This window comes from Leiobunum rupestre, chromosome 8 (assembly GCF_980474605.1).
Source record: "Leiobunum rupestre chromosome 8, qqLeiRupe1.1.hap1, whole genome shotgun sequence".
Classification (NCBI taxonomy): Eukaryota; Metazoa; Arthropoda; class Arachnida; order Opiliones; family Sclerosomatidae; genus Leiobunum; species Leiobunum rupestre.
Genome location: NC_143391.1, coordinates 28,908,652 through 28,926,135, shown reverse-complemented (window position 1 = coordinate 28,926,135; position 17,484 = coordinate 28,908,652). Strand labels below are relative to the sequence as shown.

General features: G+C 33.2%; 1 long non-coding RNA gene across 1 annotated transcript in view; it reads left to right on the top strand.

Annotated features, from left to right (window-relative positions):
• The window catches only part of LOC149933043 (uncharacterized), a 55,077-nt gene extending 45,418 nt beyond the window's left edge, over positions 1-9,659 (top strand). Inside the window, exon 3 of the long non-coding RNA XR_016472811.1 lies at positions 9,025-9,659. This is a non-coding gene — a long non-coding RNA (uncharacterized LOC149933043). The remainder of the gene's footprint in view (positions 1-9,024) is intronic.
• Positions 9,660-17,484: the final 7,825 nt, after the last annotated feature.

Sequence of the window (17,484 nt, the reverse complement as noted above, 5' to 3'; positions counted from 1 at the left end):
AAATGCAATGTGAACTTTTTAACCTTTCCTGGATAATTAAAAGCAATGTTAAGTTTCTAACCTTCCCTGGGGACTTAAAAGCAATGTAAGTTTTGCACCTCCCCCCTGGAATCTTAAAAGCCATGTTAGTTTGGCACCTTCCCCCTGGAGTCTTAAAAGCAATGTAAGTTTTGCATCTCCCGCCTGGAGACTTAACCCATTTTGGGGTTGGATATTTTAACACCCCGAACACGGGACTCGCTCATAAATTAAGGAAACTAAAAAAAGAATATTTTGGACCTCGGCTGATGTAATGTATTCGCGGTCAAATTGAGTCTAGTTCACTAGGTGGCGCTGTGGCACCAAAACATTATCATCTAATATATTTTTCCTGAAGAGTATCGTGTGCTTTACCCTTATGAAACTAGAAAGCTTTCGATCTTTGCCAAAAGAAGGCGATCATTTTCGGTCAAGAATAGGTCAAATATTTTCTTTTTGTCTCAGCTCTGATAAAATAGTTTTTTACAACTCAAACAAATGATTTAATCAAAAATTAAATAGGTTCGATTTATATCTTCATGATTCAAACCCTTCTCAAATTTTGAGAAGAACCCGAGCAGCTATTCTTATTCATGCTAATAATAATAATCTTAATAATCAGCTAGGCTAATACCCAAGGCACCACCTTAGGCCTAAGTCATCATGCGACTTTTGAAGCCCTTAATTCAGGTGGCCGGGTTACAATGCGTAGGAGGGTGGTGGCAAGCCCTGCATGCCACGAGATCGAGCCAACAGCTCCCTACACTAACTAATTTTTTTAGATGTGTTATATGCCTGCTACTTCAATGTATATGTAGTGTATTTCATTCTTAATGATAATAATCAGCTAGGTTAATACTAAAGGCACATCTTGAGGCCCAAGTCAGCAAGCGACTTTTAATGCCTTTAATCGAGGCGGCCGGGTTACAATGCGTAGGAGAGTGATGGTCAGCCCTTCATGCCACGCGAGCCAACTCGACGTTATGTGAATATTCTCTTAAAGATATAAAAACTTCGAATTAAAACAAAAATGAAATAATTCAGAATATTCAGTGTATAGTGTAGTCTACATTTTCTAGTGAATTTCCACTGCGAATAGTTCACTAATAGAAACTTCAGTGTAATATTTTCATGTTTCTCAGAAACAAAAGCCTACTACTTTTTATATATCTTCTGCGTTTCGTTTATAGTCAAGATTAATAGTTAAAAGAGGTTAGAGTGGTCTCGTTACCAACACTTCGAATTGAAAATTTGGAACAATGAAAACGTTAATTTTGAACTAAATATTAGTTATCATTCCCAAAATCCATTATAATTATTTTAAATTAAGTTGTCAAGTTACATCATCAACGAGTTTGTTTGATAATTTTTAATTTCCCTAATTTTCGATCCATGGGATTTTTAGCAGTTGCGCTGTCATCTTGTTTGGCACTTCAGATTCTACAAAAGAAACAAAAACGCTATAATCTTCAAAAATCAAGTAGTATGTATACGTGTTATATTTGTGTTGTCATGAAGTTATTTTGGTAAGAAAGTCCAGATAAGCTCAGATTGTAAATGACAAACATTAATTTTTAGTACCGTTTATTTTTCTTTTAAAATATACTTCTAGCCTTAATGAATCAACTCAGGGGCGCAGTCACATTTTTAGTCACAAGGCTTAGGGACACTTGGCATCCCTTTGGGCCCGGCAAGGAACAGCGTGATTTGAAGCATTGCAGGATTAAATTTAGCTATGAATATTCAAATTTGACTTTCCTAGAAATTTGACTTTCCTTGTGACTGAACCTTGAATACGAACCTGAGTCAATTGGGAAGTTCTTCGTTAGTACAAGTGTAGATATGTCCTGAAGTGGAATTCATCCATATGAAATATGGCATTTTATATTTATGAGCATCGGGAAGACAAAGGATATTGAAGATCTATCTTTCGTAACTTTTGCCATTTCCGTTTGAAATAGTAAAAGTTAAGTATCGCTTGTTTCAACGGGTTAGCAGGAAGAGACATTCCATTGAAATTGTTTATTACCTACCTTAAGTTGTCATTTCTTATTTGTTTGTTGTCTTCCGATATCCGTTAGAAACACTCAATTCACGTGTTCCTGATTGTAGTCGAGAGGAGTGCTAGGTTCATTTTTAAGCTGTACCCCCTAAATCTAGAAAGTTCCTTGAAACATGTAAAACACTTTTGGATCTCTGAAAACCCGCATTTTGCGACTCAATAACAGGGCCATAGCGTTACATTTTGGGCTCTTGCGTAAGTGCTCCGGCCAGGCCCCAATGGAATCGAAAATTTTAATAAAATATACGTTAAATATAATTTAAATAACAGCTTTAATGAGATTAATGACCACTCACTGTCTCAGTCTTTTGTGCACCAATGGCTAAAACCCCGAACGTGATCGAACAGTTTTCTGGGTATTTCTCGCTTTTTGTAGTGAAGCAGGGTACACGACATTACCATTTGAACAATGGTGTTTGAACATTACTATATGGCGGAAAAGTGGAATTTATTTTTTAAAGAATACTAACCGTAGAATTTATAATACTACAAAATAATAAGACTAATACTATAAAATATACGGTTAAGAATGCCAAATATACGATTAATAAAATGAAATACCAATAAAATACAAATAGAAACATTTTATCGACTCGATCCCGGGCCCTGGTGTAACGCACCACTGTTTTAACTAGGTGGTTTTTTTCCGCTTGTTCCAGGATTTCGGAGTAGGGTAAGAAGAGTAACGCTATGACGTCATTTTACTCCGATTCTGTGGTGGCGAATAGTTCGAGACGGAGTAAAAACGTTTTTCCAAAATGGCTGCCTTTGGCCTTTTTAGCAGATACATTCTGGCTAGCAGACGACAAAATCCGATTTACTCCTTTACACCTCCTTTTCAGAAGGAGTAAAAAGTGTAGCTCTAATACTCCGGAACAAGCTAATAGTTTATGGGGCGGAGTAATTCTCATCCCCGGAAAACAGGCGAATAAAACGTTTTAGGGTAAAAAGAGTACACTTTTAGTCCGAGATCAGGCGAAAAGTTACCACCTACTATTTCTACGCTACTGCTTAAGAAATGTAGATTTTACCTGTTTTTCCCTGCTCAAAAATTGTAGCTCTAGTGTTACGCTTTTAAAACAGTGACCCATCATTTCCATTGTAGATATTTCTGCGCTAAACTTTGCAACAAAAAAGTGTACAGTTTTAAACCAATAGAAGAGTTGCGAGGTCAGTTAGTGAATTTTCATCAAAAAGTAGTACCCCTGCTAAGTTCCACGACATCGCTCGTAATAGTTGATTTTATAAAATGTCTTTACGCTTGCCCAACTTGTTGAAATGTTGCCCTGGAATAGTTCAGTCAATGCCTAAGAATGAGTTCATAAACTCTTTAGTGGGAGAGAAAACGGATTCATAGCTGAAGCGGGGAGGCAACATTTCAACAATACGGTCAAGGTTATTTTATAAAAAGAACTATTAAAGGTTGTTCATGAACAAAGCTATATACTCTATACGGATTCTGAACGTATTTTTCTCGAACATGTCCAGGGTTCATTCAAACCTGGAAAACCTGGAAATATCAGAGAAACTAATTGTTGACTAAACATTAAGGGAAATTTCAGGGATATTTAAAAATTTTGGCAAAATTCAGGGATTTCAGGGAACTTGGTGAGGCTTGAGTAAGTTTGCTCTAAAGGGGTGGCCACAACTAAAAAAAAGAAATAAAAATTTTAGGTGGTTTTGAACTTAGAAATGTCATCGAAATATCTGTAAAAAAATTGACGAAAGATTTAAAACACTGTACTCAATGAAAAAAATTGGATCACAAATAGTATCAGCTGTAGGAAGTCTGTATTTGAAACGACAGGGAAACGTGTAAAGTCAAATTAGCCTTTAAAATGAAAAAAAGTTTCATTCGAGGGATCCGCCATTCGTACAAATCCCTATACACTAGAGAAAAATGAAATAAGCCTAAAAAAACCCGAAATCAACACGAAAATCGAGTTCTGAAATCTCAAAATCAATTTTTAATTTAAGAAATCTTAAAATTAGTTTCTCATAAATTTTCTAAAATCTAAAAATCAGTTTCGGATTTCTGAAATCTCTTGAAGATTCGAAATCGGACTGGGTTGAAAACCTCATCAAGGCTCAATGAATAAAATTGATAAAGACTTTTGTGAATTTTATTGGTACGCGGGTGAATCTCGAACGAACTATAGATTAATTGTACGTAATTTCGACCATAAATTTTCTCCGGATAAAATTTTATTTATCCATTTCTTAGTTGTCCTCCGAGAATGGTAGATTCGGCATGGCCGCGTATCGAGGCAGCTTGAGAACCGGGTCGCCGGCGGACAGTGGCGCGAAGCCCATTAATGGAGGGGCGCCGCTAATCACTGGCCGCCGCGCGCGCCCTTTCTCTATTACAATCTCCAGACTTAAGGATAGCGTGACGTCATTGGGCCGGCTGACGCGGTTTGTGACGTCAAAATCGATAATGAAAACGCGCCTCCCTCGCCTCGATTCATCCGCCCAGAAACCGCCGCGCACCGACGCTATAGATATGACCTATTGATTCTGCCCTCTCCTCCCCAACCGGAGAAAGCCTATATAATCGTTGGACAACCCGACAAATTATTCTTTTCCAGGGCCCCCATAGGTCCTATAATTTCTATAATATCCTATATTTTCAAAAATGTCCTATAACATCCTATGTTTTTAGCAAAATCCCTAAAAAGTCCTATAAAATCCTATAATTTTGATATTTTGCCCATTTCAAATCCCGCCACTCTGTTAAATTAATAGATGTAGCTATAGGATAAATTCCTATACAAATTCACTCTAGTCTATACTTTTGTTATTGTTAACATGGTTAGCTACTAGTATATTTTTGTGATGAAATGGTTCCATAGTTTCTATTTTGAAAGTGAAAATCAAAGATTTATTTCACTAAATATAGATTTTGTTTTTTAAATGCATAAAGTTAGTAAATGAAATAGCATATTTAGTCCTATTAAATCCTATAATTTTAAAAAATAGTCCTATAAAGTCCTATATTTTTAGAAATATAATCCTATTTTTCCTATAAAAAATTTGAAGATTTGAGTGGGGGCCCTGCTTTTCCAAAAAAAACGCCTTCTAAACTATAAATATCGCGGTTCTTGCAGCTTTCCTACATCTCGAGACCAAGTTAATGGCGCCATTTCAATTGATATTTGAAAATACTGAACGCTCTATCCGGACCAGCAGTCTATGTAATGGAGTGAAAAGCGAGCCACTTTTATTTAGCAACGGTCGTTGGAAATTCAATTCCGAAATGTAGTCAATTTTTAACGAGACAACTCTAAGCTATTAAAATAATATTCGTAGGCTCGACGCGGATTTCCCGATAAACCGCGGCTCAAAATTTAAGGCGTGTTTTACTTCGCCTAACGATTTAAAATGTAAAAAATTCACCGCGTAAGGATATTTTACTTATTCACGAACTATAATTTCTCGATCTAATAGTCTTAGAAAGTCAGTATAGGAAACAATTTCTTTCAAAATATTTTGAAAGTGCATGAGTGATTGGATTTCCAATATTTTCAATTTCTCGCTATAAATTCCACCTATTTTCCTATATTTTGGTATAATTTGATCGTTTTCATTTGTACATAGTTTTATCTTGATTTCCCACCAAAAACCACAAAAATACACAGTATCTTTTAAAGACGGGTTACATTTTAGCAACTTTTCTTCTGCAATTTTTCCTTATTGGTTAGTTTGCACTCCTGCCCTATCACCATATGCGTTAAAGCAGGGTGCACGACGATATATATAAATTTGTGTGTAGATTATACTAGCCTATTATTTTTCATTTATTTGGCCTATTAAGTTTTCTATATTTTCCTTTATTTTGCCTATAGCATTTCCTATAATTTCCTTTATTTTGCCTATAGCATTTCCTATAATTTCCTTTATTTTGCCTATTATAATTGTTATATTTTCCTTTATTTTGCCTATTACAATTCTTATAATTTTCTTTATTTTGCCTATTACAATTCTTATAATTTCCTTTATTTTGCCTATTAAAATTCTTATAACTTTCTTTATTTTGCCTATTACAATTCTTATAACATCCTTTATTTTTCCTATTGCAATTCTTAAAATTTCCTTTATTTTACATATTTTTTCCTATATTGTAATATAATTCTTCTTTAAATTTTCCCTAGTCACCCCGATATTCAAGCTAATAACATTATCCGTATATTAAAATGAATACTTATCCCGTTAGATAAATATTATTTACTTCTGGTTACAACTTAAAAAATTATAGTAGAGTAAAGCCAGACTTCTTAAAAACGGAAGTGAAATGACGCCCACCTCCTACTTGGCACTTCTTGGTAAGCGAAAGAAACCAAAATTTAATTCTATAACTCGAGTGCCGACCATGTACCCCTCGCTAAACTTTCAATTTGAGAAATTTGGAAAATTAGTCGCGCACCATGGTTGGGTGAACCACAGTCGTAGCGCCAGAGCATTCAGAAATAATTCAATCCCATCGTACCTGATTTCCAGCGACTAAACTGGAATCCATTCAGCCACTAAGCGACATCTTCTCGAAGTCCAGGCTGAGTTCTATGACATTTCAAGAGCCTATCGCGTAGAGCCGAAAATGGACATAGCCTTCGAACTTTGAACACAGACGTAAATCAAATATCGGTTAAAAATATACCTGTATGTTAAGGGGCTAGCCACTTCTGGAATTTGGCGTACGGGTATAGGAGAAAACGAAATACAGATGTCTGGAAATCTAGATATTAATTTTCAGAAATCCATAGAAATATTAGGACACTCGGGGAATCGGGATAAATGTTTGAAATACGAGGAAATATAGAAGATCACGCGAAATAAGAACTATTTGTAATAATACTGAGAAATTTATCTCAAATATTCATAAAATATCTTCGGGAAATTGGAAATATTGGGAATATCTGAAATATTTAAAATTTCGAAATTTTTTAAAAATATATCTGAAATTTTTAAAATATCTCAAATATTGAGGAATTTATCTGAAATATTGGAAATATTTATCTGAAATATTGAGAAACATATATCTAAAATATTGAGAAATATATATCTGAAATATTGAGAAACATATCTGAAATATTGAGAAAAATTCTAAATATTGCAAATATCTGAGTTAAGTATCTGAAAAATTCTAAATATTGCAAATATCTTAATTATATAACTGAAAAATTATAAATATTGCAAATATCTGAATTATATATATCTGAAGAATTCTAAATATTGGAAATATCTGAAATATTGGTACATTGGAAATATCTGGAATATTGATACATCGGAAATATCTGAAATATTGGTACATTGGAAATATCTGGAATATTGATACATCGGAAATATCTGAAATATTGATACATTGGAAATATCTGGAATATTGATACATCGGAAATATCTGGAATATTGATACATCGGAAATATCTGGAATATTGATACATTGGAAATATCTGGAATATTACTATGTATTGGAAATATCATATATTTGAAATATCTGGAATATTACTATGTATTGGAAATATCATATATTTGAAATATCTGGAATATTACTATGTATTGGAAATATCACATATTTGAAATATCTCATATATTACTATATATTGGAAATATCAGATATTTGAAATATCTCATATATTACTATATATTGGAAATATTCAGATATATTTGAAATATTTGGAAATATCTGAAGAAATCTCAAGAAATAACGGGATATCCAAAAATACAGAAATATAATGGAAATATTAGATATTGAAATCAAGTGCACATTATTCCCGCAATTAGCCAGCCCATCGCCTTATTTCGTTGATTTTAATTTAAAGATTTTATTTCATACAAGGGACCTTAAATATGGTATTCATATTCAGTTCGGTAATTATGAGTAATGGCTAATTGAGAGGATGAGTTGTTTCGTACGTTGCAGATCAGTTTAGTGGTAGATTTTAATATTCTGTAACTACCATTAAAAAGTTAACTGACAAATAGACCAAGTTCGTTCTTCAAATAATGTAACTCTTTGCTATTCTAAAGTTTAAAGACGTCTTCAATTTAATACGTTAGGTCTAAGTCTCAATAAGATCATACGTGACTTAACCATTCGTAAGTATACCACCAAGGATTTTCCTTAATGAAACCTTTGAACATTTTCAGTCTACTTATGTACGGTGTGAAAAAAAGGGTTTTTTTTTAAAAATTACATAAGATACGATAATTCTACGCTTTAAATCGAAATAAACAAGGTGTATTTTTAACTTTTAAGGAAACAACTCGTGATGTCAATCAAATAGTAGGCATACCAGATCTAAGACTAACTCAGATTCCTAAGTACTACTTTGTAAATCATTTAATTATACTTATTGAGACATTGGCAACCGATAATTCAACCTTAAATATTTTTACACGTACATATATACAAATTAATAAACATTAGTATAAGTCCTATATGCTCTGTTCAAAATTAACCTTAATTTATACTGATATCGATGGCTTGAACGAATTCCAACCACCAGATTATTCTACTTATTGGCACTTTAAAACAACTATAATCTAAGAACCAATCTCACATCCTTCATACATTTTATAATTTTTATTTACAATATAATCAACCAGGACTCCATTAAGAATATTTGCGCAAAAAACTAACAAACATATTCAGCACTTATATTTAAATACTTAATCTTATTTTCAATCTTAATTGGAATAAATTCATTTTTCTTTCCAATAATTGCGTTAGAACAAACGCTAATTCTAACACTAGAGAAATCAGTCAAAAAATGCGAAGACCCAACAACTGTCGATCAAAAATATTAATATTTTACAGATAATGCCGAAAGTGAGACGAGGATAAATTAAATTTACGTCCGTAAATAACAATAATAAATTAATTAACAAAAAAAGAACGGGTATAAAATACGAAACGTCAATAAAATTGGGTGCCTGATTATTTTCAGGTGGTTCTTCCTCGTTGGAAGATGTAACGAGAACGGGGCAAACAGGAACAGGAGATTTTTTCGCCGGTCTTCGACGGATGAAAGGAAGAGAGGAGAACAGAGAATCCGGATGATGGTGGTTGGCTCACTCAGGTCGGCGAGGTCGTGCCGAGACCGCTGTGCTTCGCGCTATCCGCCGCCGCTTCCGCCGCGAGCGAAGACGTCGCCGACGCCGGAAGAGACGAGCCGACAGCCGATCCGACGCGCCGAGGAAGCCGAAGAGGACGGCGGCGGCGGTGGCGCGATCAGAGCGGCCGGCGGACCCTGTTGACCCGAGAGCCATAAATCGACGAACCACACACGGTCGACCATTCCGCGAGTGAAATGTCCAGTTAATAATTGAGTACTCGTCATGTTTTTATACTTCCCTCCGAAAACTATTTTACTAATCAGGCCTAACCTTTACGCCCAATATTTCGAACATTTAGACATTAAGCGATTGAATATTAGTAATTGTAACCATCCAATTAAATAAGTAACTTAACATATCCAACTAGAATTAGCTAATTATAACAACCGAATTTAAATTTCGTTAACCGTAATAGATAATTATTTAAAATTTTAAAAATAATCTCGATTTTAAACGGAGGAATTTAAAGATTAATTTCAAATGATGTTCAATTTATAAATTAGAAATAAAACCGTAAAATAGTTCTCGGTTATTAAAAAAATTTAAATTTACAGCGTTGGAAATAGGAAACTTAGAAAACCGTTGATAGCTTAATTGATCACCGTGAAATATTAAATCCCTTCTTTTAAGCCCGTTCCCAAAGATAATATTTAGCGGAAAACGTCAAATACAAATCAGTCCCTACTTTTCTATCGCACATACGTCGAAGGAACTTAAAAAAACCCCGTTAAATTTGTAGTCTCGAAACCGGTATAATAATGGGCGTCTTTAAACATCTCTTGGTGCAAAAAAGTTCCTAAAGAAAAAACAAACCAGTGAAAACTAAAAATCAGAAATTGGTGCGCGACGACGAACCGCCGATGCGATTAGTTGAGTGATAGTGAGAGAGAGAGATATACCTACCCGTGCCCCATTCCCTGAGACCCTAACTTGCGATAGATAAGTGTTCGCGGGTTAGATTCTCAGGCCCTGGGTCACTGGTACCGGTCACGCCGAGAAACGAAATAACGCTGACGAGGCGACACGGACTCTGAGGGCCTGAGAGTGACCGAACTATAGCCGACACTCGAGATAGCGCTGGAAACAAAAACAATATTTGTGTTACCGCGTGAACTGCTCGCGATTTTATTTTCTATTATTATTATAAAATATAGTGTGAAAATATTTATTTTAGAATTGTAAATTGTGTAAAGTAAAGAAGTGTTCGAATTGCTTCGAGTGTGTTGATATTTATTTATCTTCCTTGTTACGTTATTAATTTCTAAATATAAAATTACAATATAGGATGATTGGAATTTTTATTTCGCCCCTCACCGTTGATTCTGCCATATTCGCTAAAACAATTTAACTATTTCATAATAGCGATAAGACTTAAGATTACACAATGCGGTATAAATTTGGAATATTACTTAGTTAAAAAAAGCTAAATGCTACACCAGATTGGATAGTATCAAAATTGGCCAAATTTATTAAATAAATTTAGAGTTTAAATTATATAAATAAAGATTTTATAGACTAACTTTTGGCAGAAATAATAAATATAATTAATAGTAATATAAAGATAGCTATAACGTATAAGCTTATTTGAAGAAAAAAATGGTGTATATTTAATAAGTTATAGGTATGCGAGTCAATTGAAATCAAAGTATTACTAGGAATTAGTAGGATGAGAAAAGGTAAGTGCAATTTCAAATATTTTAATGACATTTCCGTGAAACGCGGCGAAAACGTAAATACTACACGATGTTTTCATTCGCTTTTGGAGAAATTAGTGCCAGATTCCGCTGGGTTTTATATTTCCACTACCGCTATTACCAAAGAGAAAGTCGGACTCCATTTTCCAATTACTTCGTGAAATCTTCCTTTTCGTTATTTAAAACGCGACAGTTTTCAAAATTATTCTAAAATAATTACATTCGTTCGCTGTAGCTTTTAGTAATTTAAAATTAAATTATATACTTTAAAGCTACTTCAACCAAACTTATTATTCCCATTTTAATCATTGTAATCATAAATACTCCGTAAAGTAAAATATTCCGTACCGATAAATATCAACCAACAGATAACTTTAACAGAATTTATTTTCTACAAAATATCTAGCATTCCTTGGTATTAAGGCGTAGACGTAGCCGAACTAAATAATTTTTAAAAGGAATTGAATATTTAGTGTAAAATTCGTTATTTTATAAGTCAGACTTTTAAATGTAAAATTGTACATTTATAACCAAAACTTAAATGGAATTATTGCGAATAAATGGCAAATGTTTTCGTGATTAACGTACTTTAATTAAATCACGTAGCGAAAATACAACCAAAATACAAATGCAATGCGAAATTAGTGATTTGATGGAGATTTTATTGCTTTGGGAAATAATATAGAATTTTTTTCTTTTTAACTAATCGGAATTGTCCAGTGCACGAAAGAAATAATTAACCCTTAATTTCCGCTACAATCGAAGGAATATTTTACTGAGTCATTTATTGTATTTGCTCCTCAAACGTTTGGCTGGTTAAAAACCTAAATATACTAGTTAAAGGTTTAATTAACCCGAGATGAAAAAAATGGAAAAATTCCGGAAATTTCATGATTCTGATTTTGAATAAATATTGTCTAATAATAATAATAATAATTATACTTAAAATTCTTCAAGTTGTATTCTATTTTGTATTAGTTACCACCTGAAACTTCAAAATGAGAAAGTCTTGACTTTCAAAAAAAGTATCCTTGTGGTTCCTATATCTCGCCTCCCACGGTAACCAGCAGTTCAGTTGCCATTTATATTTACCTTGTACGACCCTTTTCATATCATGGTTACTTGATTTTCAGCGAAGCATATTGGTCATTCGTCCATAGAAAGATAAAAGTTTGTTATTACAAATAGAGTTACCATATTTTGCAACTATATAATTTCCACGCCAAAATATCTTCCATGAAAAGGTAAAAGTTTGTTATTACAAATATATTTACCATATTTTGCAACTAGAATTTCCACGTAAACATTTCTTCCATAGAAAAGTAAAAGTTTGTTATTACAAATAAAGTTACCACATTTTTCAACTAGAATTCCACGCAAAAATATCTTCCGTGAAAAGGTAAAAGTTTGTTATTACAAATAAAGTTACCATATTTTGCAACTAGAATTTCCAAGTAAAAATATGATAAAAATATAGACTAATAAGTGTGTTTCATAGTCTACGCTAAGAATCTTATCAAAAATCAGAGTTATAATATTTTAGCACTGACGTATGTGCAATTATTTGCTTAATTTTGGAACGAAAAACGGGGGATAGAAACGGCATTGTAGAGAAATCAGCAAAAAAAGAAGATAAAAACTAATTATCTTTTGAGGAAATAACCTCTCGACCACCACTCACCCCTCCTTCACCCAAAAAAAACCAACATAAACCCTTTAATTTTTATAATACAGCGTAGGAACGTGAACAGAACAGGCGCGACAGAAAGGCGCCCCTTCGAAGTCAACCTCTCCCCAACGCGTGCGTACGAAACATTTGGAGAAAAACACGTATTTTGTCAGTTTAAAAACAAAATGAAATAAATGAATACAACCAAGAATCGTTGCAAAATTTGGAACTTACGCTAGAAGTCAAACTAAAACTTATCATCAGTTACGTTTATATTTATAAATTTTGTTTTATTTTATTATAATCATGATTAAAAATGTAATCATGTTTTAATCATTTTTAATTTTGTACAGCCAAAGCTACAGATTTAATTTTAATCTAATCTAATCATGATTTAGTCTAGTGTTGTAAGTCGGAAAATGACCGAGACCTTTTTTCCGGTAAATTTTCCGCATTTTCCCGAAAATATAAAAAAGGTTTAATTCCATGATTAGTCTAATACATGGTTTGCAAATTTGAATAAAGCGGCATTTTCGCTTCATTTTATCGAATCTAAAAGTAAAACTAAACCTCTAGAGTCTAGACTAGTTTAAACTGATTAACAATATTAATGTTTTGTAGTATGTTTACTGATATAAGACATTTTATATCGATAAAAAGTTAAAAACCCTTAAAAAGTAATTTATCTTTCAATTTTAATTTTTCCGATTTGCGGAATATTTTCTGAAAAATTTTCCGCATTTTATTTTTCCGGAAAATTAACAACACTAATTTAATCATACGAGGGTATCCTAATAATCATTGGAGTGAGCTGCCCCTCGTAGCAAACTATACCGGCGAATCTTCTACGTTTGAAGGGTCAAAATTACAGCCTCTAACTAGCAATCGTAAGGTATAGCCTAGTGAAAATGACGTATAGAAGCTGTTTTTTTAAAATCAATGTAATTTGACGGGGTGTGTTTTTAATTCATTTTCGTTAATTTTCCATTCATCACAGACCGGCAGGCCAACCGCTATGCGCCGTATAATGAAGAGCCAATATTAAAATAATTGAGTGAGAGAGCGAGCTAGACCCGTCTAGTGAACTTCCTGTGTCCGATAACAATTAAAATAGCAAGCTGGCCTCTCCCCCCCATACCCCGTTTTTAACCCCCCTCACTTTTGTTCTACTAACTTTAACCCTTCTTATATATTTAGAAAAATTGACTACTTTTCACTCATTATTACGAAAATATGTTTTCTTAAATGTTGTGGATAAATTGTAATTTGCTATACATAATATTATTGTTTCTCGCGTTTAATTTATCAATTCAAGATTAAAAAACATATCTTTCATTACATTCCTTGATTTGAAATGAAACTTCTATATATCTTTCATTTTCTTACGTTTAATTAGTACGTGGATACTTCGTTTGATAATTTTAATGTTTTCATTTAATATTTTGTATTATTAAATTTTGTGAAAATAAACTTCTTAGTATAAACCATATTTTTTACTTTAGTAAGATAAGTGTCTTGGGTATCAGTTAAGTTGTTTACTATTATCTAAAGTATATACGTCAATTCGAAATTTGTGTATATATATATATATACATATATACACAAATTTCGAATTGACGTATATACTTTAGATAATAGTAAACAACTTAACTGATACCCAAGACACATATAAATATATATATATATATATATTTGAAATAATTCCTATTTAAAAGCCCCATAGCAGCTATACAACTATATATTACGTCAAATATCCATTTAAGATAGGTTTTCCAAAGTCGTTTGATATATAAAATAGCTGCACTGTTTCGGGAGGTGGTTTAAAATTATCATAGACGTTTTAAAACCTATACCTTTATACTAAAATATTTGTCTTGAAAAGAAATTTAAAAAAAATAAAAGTAATGTGTATAATTATATAAATGCATAAGACTGGAAACCTTTGCAATATTAATTTACATTTATTATAAAAAAGGTGCAAATTCTAAATGGCCACTACCTTCGGCAAAAATTCCTAGACAAAATCCTTGAAAACGAATACAGGGGCTCGTTATCAAATTTCGCGTTGAACTAGCTATATATAGAATCGCGTTTATACCGAGAATATTAAAAAATTTGGGAAAAACACAATTTACGTCGGCGAATAGTTACTGATGACGAACAAGACATCCGGCACTTTTCGAGAGCGAAAAAAATACACTCTAAATAGAAGAAGAAAAAAAAAACGGCAGACGAAAAGGATTCAAATTATAAAGTTTATTTTTTTTAGAATGGCTAGACTGCAGTCGAATTCCTTATACGGAGGTTTGAAAGTTAATTCTAAGCCGAGGAATTCAAACTGTACCCGTTTGATAACTTCGCTATTAACTAGCGGTTGATGTAATATATACGAAAGTTGTCTGGCTGTGTTTTTTTCATCGTCGTCTCGAAAAACGAGCGTCGGCAGAGAGAGAGGATTTTTTGAAGGAAAATGAGTGCCCTTGATTTGAATAAGAAGCGGAATATATTGGTGGCAGGGTCCGGAGGAGGGCTAGAGAAGGGGTGGCGCGGAGGGGGTCACGACGCGACCAAACCGGGAGAAAGGACGGCGCGAGAGAAGAAAAGCTCCGTCCAGCGAGTAAGCCGCGGGACGGGATCCGGGCACCCCATCCCGACGCAAACATCCAAATTAACGGCGCCCCATTCGAGCGCCCAATTATAAGCCCCGCAACAATCACGTTTACTCGTAAACAGGAATAAGGGTTTGTGAGAAAAATCGCCAGCTCGTCATTGGCTTTCGCGTCCGAAATTAGCCTTAAACGCGCGTAAATAAGAAAGGGGAGGGGAACGGCACCGATGGCAGCGCCCCCCTTAAACGTCTCGGTCAACGTGGGAAACCTCATTAAATATAGGCAAGTACTGTCATTTGATTTTTCCATTTTTGTCGCGTTTCTTTCTCGGTGTCCCATAGCTTTGTTATCACCGCGCGTACGTTACACCTTTAGACTCTTCATTATATGAGATAAAATACCAATCTTTGCCAAAGGGCTTTTAACTCGACTGATAATCTAATTTGAAAATTTTAAAAATGATAGCTATTATTATACGCGTCGCGATCATCGGGTTATATTTCGGATAAATGTCACGCGAGCCCACGATATGGTCGCTTTCCTGCGCGAACTGTAGCGATGAACACCGACGTCACAGCCTGATTCTTGGCGGGGGAAACCAATGAGGATGGAATTTGTGGCCATTTAGCTTCTCTGTTGTTGCATTCGAATTTGCGGGACTTTGATTTAATTTAAAAAGTACTTGGGAATAAACTTTCAAATATAACTTCGCGATATAACAACATACTCTAATATAATATTTAAATTATTACGAACACGCATTGTTTTTAAGCCATTTCGTTACTTGAAATTTAATTAATGAAATTAAATTAATTAAATTAAAATTATTAATAATTTATTAAGTTCGTGAATACGTTTTAGACATAAACAAGCGAATTTCGCGGAAATTTAAAAAAATATTGATTTTAATATGGAAGTTAATTAAGTATTTCTCAAATAATTTTTAAATATATATTTATCCTAAACAAATAATGAATAAGTATTATAATTCAGAATCATGTATATAGATTTTATTACGGAAGCTCCAAAAAATTTCAAAGATATTTTCTTCAGAAACAAATTAATTTCGTATGGAAGAAAATGTAGTATTTCTCAAATAATTTTTAAATACATATTATTCCTAAACAAATACATTTTAAATTTAATATAAGCATTATAATTTGAAATCAAAGATATATTTATCTTAAACAAATAAATTTTAAAATTTAATATAAGCATTATAATTTGGAATCAAAGATATATTTATCCTAAACAAATAAATTTTAAATTTAATATAAGCATTATAATTTGGAGTCAAAGATATATTTATCCTAAACAAATAAATTTTAAAATTTATTATAAGCATTATAATTTGGAATCAAAAATATATTCATCATAAATTAATAAATTTATCATTTTTGATATGCATTATAATCCGGAATAAATTACGTGTATTTTATTATAATCAGCCGAAATTTATAATCTTTTAGCAGCAAAAACTATTAATTTGCGCTTAGACCGTATTATTCATCACCACTCATTACAAAACTCGATTAAAAGCGCCTCATTTCCATCCCGTGGCAATATCTAAATATAGAACCGTACCGACAGAGTTAGTATATAACAAAATACAGCAATATCCGGTTTTAATTAATCAATCAGTCTTCTCATTATACGTAAAAAGTAAAAATATCCAGCCGCAGTTCGAGTAGACAGAGCGGTTGTTTTACAATTAGGGTTCTTTAATACCGCGTCAAGGCTACGCAATTTTTGTCTGGTCAGCGGCCAACTTCAAATACTTTTCGTAGCTTGAACGTATAAAGCGAGTAGAACATACCAATTTCGGCCAAAACCGGTCTATACCAATATAGCGAGAAATTATAAGAATCATCGATAATATTTAGTCGTTGAACTCGTTCGAAAATTTTGCGGAACTAGTTTGAATTTATTTTTACGACAAAAAATTTCAATATTTTCGGTATTAATATAGAAAATCCGGTTCCTCAAATATTTCTCGTCGAGCGGTAGCGGCTCTCATTCGTCCGCTACATGTATTATTTACGCGTCTATTAAATTAAGTACGTATATATTTCACAAGGTCGCATGGATCCTCAACTTCGAATCGCGTGCGCCGAGCCCGGCTCATTTACAGCCCCTATACTCGGCCGCGACCTTCGAAAGCGACACATTCCAGAACTCGCTTTTTAAGTAAAGCATAAGTATAACGTAATACTAATAAGTATGACAATTAGCAAACATTATCAACGAATTGATTTTCACAATTATTACGCGATCAAGGTTTAGTTCAGCGCAGAGCCCCCTAGTGTCTAAATATACCCA